Source organism: Prorops nasuta, unplaced genomic scaffold, assembly GCF_024137725.1.
Source record: "Prorops nasuta isolate Cenicafe-Biocafe unplaced genomic scaffold, Cenicafe_Pnas_1.2 PNAS00023, whole genome shotgun sequence".
In the NCBI taxonomy this organism is placed as follows: Eukaryota; Metazoa; Arthropoda; class Insecta; order Hymenoptera; family Bethylidae; genus Prorops; species Prorops nasuta.
The window spans coordinates 954501-959088 of record NW_027116820.1 but is presented as its reverse complement, the minus strand read 5'-3'; the positions used below and the strand labels follow the sequence as shown (position 1 = coordinate 959088).

Below are 4588 nucleotides of genomic sequence, written 5' to 3'. Positions count from 1 at the left end.
AGTCTTAAAAGTTTTTCTTTCTCTTGGGACATATCCGTAATAGAATATTCCTTTTTTAAGAATCATTTAAAACTCTGAAATGAAATAACGTTTCTTTTGAATTATTCTATTCTGAAGAATAATTTGAATAAACATGTATATTATTATGTCGTACATGCGCGTTCTAGTATCTTTTGTGAAAAGTTGTCAATGATATAAATAAATAGTCTTGCAGATAAACAATACCAGTTTTGTATGCTTCTATTAGTCGTCTTAGAATAGAGCCAAAAAAATTAAAATTGTTATCGACTGTTTCGATTATTCAAAATAAAAAAAAAATCGAAAATATCGTATAACCAAAACAAATGGGTAATGTCTGCAAACTTTTCACGGTTTATACGGAGAGCAGCTTAATATTTAGGGTTATTCAAACTATTTGCAAAATAATTTATCAGTTTATTTGAGTAAACTAAAAATTTCCAATGAACAATGCAAAATTCACAGGAAAAAAACCCGGTAACATTTATCCAGATGGATATTCATATTTTGTTATCAACAAATACGAAAAAAAGAATGGAACTTGCACGACGTAACTATAAATAACAAATTGGAAAAGGCACTCTTCTTACTAACTAAAATTTCAGATGTTTAAAATGTTCGTTACAAAATAAATGTCCTGGTACGGGAAAAATCATTAATGAGAAAGGAAGAGTGACTTTTAAATGTCTAAATATACATAGTCATTCAAAAGTGGATAAAGAAACTGAAATAGAATTAATTTTTAAAAACGAATTAAAGTCATTTGCCAAATCTTCGTCCGTAATGCCGTCGACGTCAACAAAGGATATATATGATTATTGTGCACTAAAGTGAGTTTATCCTTTTTGCAAAGCGGGTAATTTTAGACAATTTTTATATTTTTAAACTTTTTCCTTATTTCCTATCTATAGAAATCCTGCAGGAGCTTCAATGGTTTCATTTCAATCTGTAGATAGAAGAATAAGAAAATATAAGGAGAAAAAATATTTGAAAGTTCCAATGACAATGGAAAACATTGAAATTATATTGAATGATAAAAGTTACAAAAATCAATTATGTTTTAAAATCGACAATAATAACAGACATAAATTGACAATTAAAGCATACATTGAAAATAATGTTAAATTTGTCATTATGTATGACAAAAAAATATGCAAATCGTTGGCAAGATTTGACAGGATTTATGTCGACGGAACGTTCGAATGCACTCCTACTTTAGCAAAAAAAAATCGTGTTTTTCAATTAATTAGTTTTATGACGGAGCGTAAATCAAGGGTAAACATTTCTTTTATTAATCTGAATATATCCAACAAGCTCTAAGATATATGTTTAAATTAATCTAGCTAACGAAAAAGCTGCAACAAAATCTATTATTTTACCAACAGGCAATACCGTTTTTATGGGTTTTTTGCAATATGAAATTGCAGATACTTTATGAAAAATTATTTAATTTTATAAAAATAAAAATTTTGCCGTGTTTACATCCTAAAACTATTCACATAGATTACGAAAGAGCTTTACAGAATGCGTTACATTTACATTTTCCGGAAGCCAGAGTTTTAGGATGTTATTTCCATTATGTTCAAGTAAGTATGAAATTGGAAACTGTAAGTTATAAACAATAAAACTAACCTTATGTATATATATTTAATTGTAGAATGTAAGAAAGACTGCAAAAAAGAAACTAATTTTTAAAAATTTGAAAAAATTACCATTGATTCAAAAAATTCAAACTCATTTATTTATGAGGCATTTATACAATTTACCACTTCTTCCTTCATTTTTAATGTTAAAAGCTTTTTTAATAATCAAACAAAAAATAGACAAAGCAGGATTATCGGAAAATTTTAAAAATTTATTGTCTTATATTGAACGATATTGGCTAAGTTTCGTCGAGAGCCAAACACTTTCCGTTTTCAATAAAACTATTCGAACTAATAATGTTATTGAACGTTATCACAAGATGCTTAGAGAAAAAATGGGATCCCATCCAGACTTATTTAAATTTATTGGTAATTATGTTATAATCAATTATATATACGGTATAACTGATTTATCAAATTTATTTATATTAAAATGTAATAATTTCTTCTTAATAGACGAATTACAAAAAATTATTAAATTATATATAATAGATATAAAAAGATTGAAAATATTTAAAAAGTTAAGAAAGAAGAAAGCAAAAGAATATGAGGAAGTGTTACAACATCAGTGGGAAAGAGGATTCACAAATGTAACGTTAAGAAACGAGAAAAAAAAAAATTTGTAAATTTCTTAATTCAATTGCGTTGAATAATCAAATATTCATGAAGAAAATTGACCAACTTTATGCGAATCAAGGTACTATTTTGTACAAATATGATTTGCATATTATATAAGAAATATTAAATTTCTATAAAAATTGATATGTGTATCTCGTTTTAGATGATGTTATAAGACCAGATGAATTAATATCACTGCTAAAATTATAAACCTTTGAATTTCTTTAACATATACAAAACACAATCCCTTTCAGCAGTCAATTAATACTCTTGAATAATAATGATGGTCGTGTACTTTTCATGATATTCAATTGATAATCAATTTTTTATAATTCATATGAATAAAGTTAATTTATAAACATAAATACCCTGTTACTCAAGCAACAAAAAACAATTATATTCAATAAAACATCTAAAATTAAAAAAGAGATTGCACACTCAGTACTATCATAGAAACATTGAATTCGGCAATGTTGGCATAAAAGAAAATAAAACTAATTAGTTTAATAAATCTTAAATAAAAATCAAAATTACTGGAAAAAAGTAACTTGCTTTCTGCCTAATAAAATCTATCATTCCTCTTTAGAATTAAATTTTAGGTTTGAATGCCGCAAATTATGACCTTCTTATTTTAAATTCGGAAGGATACAATGAGATCATTGTGAGACTAGTCTTCCTTATGATGGAGAAACGAAATTTTACATCCATAGGCCACAATTATGTACATTGTTCCAGTTTTAAATGCAACTCCTGACAAATCCTTTCAGTAATGCTTGTCAGAGCATTTGAAGTGCTGATCTTTGATTTTAGTAAATTGTCTCTCCTGCAATGTTAACTGGTGCTTATAATTTATTCGAAAGAAGCATCCATTGCCTTTACGACGCAGTAACACTACCTCTGTTGTTAATTTATGTTCTTTTAATTTTATCCTCCTCTCTTCCAAGGTTTCAATAAATACATAAAGATCTTGATGCCAGTTCTATGGAAAAGACGAATAATTAATCTCCCTCAGAACAAAAAATTATTTCTATTTTAATTCAGAGTGTAAAATATATACTTGATGTTCACAAATTCCAACCTACACTACATTGGCTGCATGTCTTAAAAAATGTCTAACGCACAAAGTGTTACACCAGTGAAGTTTGTATTCCATTCATTCAAAGTCGAATATATTTCATCACTGTAGTGTATAGTCATATCAAAACTCATTTTTCCCTTCGGTTGTCAAATAATTTTTCCAGCATACAAAGAGATATTATATATAAGTAAATCTGCAAATTAGATGAATATATTATCCACAATGTTATTAGTATTGTTGAATCTTTTGGTATTATATCAATGTAGCTAGCACAACCCTGACCTTGTAAAGAAATCTTAAATATATGTTTCGTAAGGGCCAAATTTGTAATACATTATTATAAAATACAACTGAACTTTATACTTTATCTTTTCTCTGAGCCTTTTACTGCCAATACCGTAATCAAAACTTGGTTAAAATATACATGTCCCATCTATTCCTATATAATAAGACGAGCAGAAGCAAACCTGTAACATATTTCAAACAAAGACTCAACTTCTTTTACATTAAAAAACGTTTATATTAATTACGAAAATCAAATACTTATCTGATATTCATATTATAACCTTGTCGTCACAAACATTTGTCATTGATCTGTCATAATTGTAAACATGAATTTTAAATTTAGCAACACGAAATTCGCCTCTTTCTGTCAGACGTGTGCGCTTACGCGACTATCGAAGATCAGCCATATTCATGAAATGTGTAGAAAGTATGCTTCTACGAAAAATTTTTATAGGACAAAAGGCCGGGTACCACTGTCAGATCAGATAGATATATATGAGAGAACTGTTAATAGAGTGTGAGGGTAGAGCACAGATCGAAATAGGAGGAAAATGAAAAATGGAGATAAATAATGAAATGCAAGAAATGAATTCGGAACATGAAAAATATCTGTGAAAAAAGTTAATGACAAGGGAAGTAAAAGCAGAATTTTAAAGAAATGATAGAACAGATTATAATTATAAAAAATAAAGAAAATAGAAACAGAGCAAGTCTTTACATTGGCAAAAGAAAATTATAACATAATAGGCAAATGCAGATAAATATAGTAATTTGCTGAATAATAGTTGATAAGAACAGAAGGTAAGTTTATGCAGGAAAGAATAATGAAGTGTGTAATCTACGATTTGGTGCACACTTAAAAAGAATAATTGAGATTGTGCAATTGTATAACAGAGGAGGCCAGAAGTGATAGATGAATTGTAACATTAAGATCATAAGTAACAAG

The 4588-nt window shown here is 27.6% G+C and overlaps 1 long non-coding RNA gene across 1 annotated transcript; it reads right to left on the bottom strand.

The window, feature by feature from the left end:
• Positions 1 to 2832: 2832 nt before the first annotated feature.
• LOC136781563 (uncharacterized) lies at positions 2833 to 4084 on the bottom strand. The gene is made up of 3 exons (XR_010823950.1): positions 3640 to 4084; positions 3337 to 3550; positions 2833 to 3258 (listed from the first exon to the last, which is right to left on the bottom strand). It is a non-coding gene; the product is annotated as an uncharacterized lncRNA (long non-coding RNA).
• Positions 4085 to 4588: the final 504 nt, after the last annotated feature.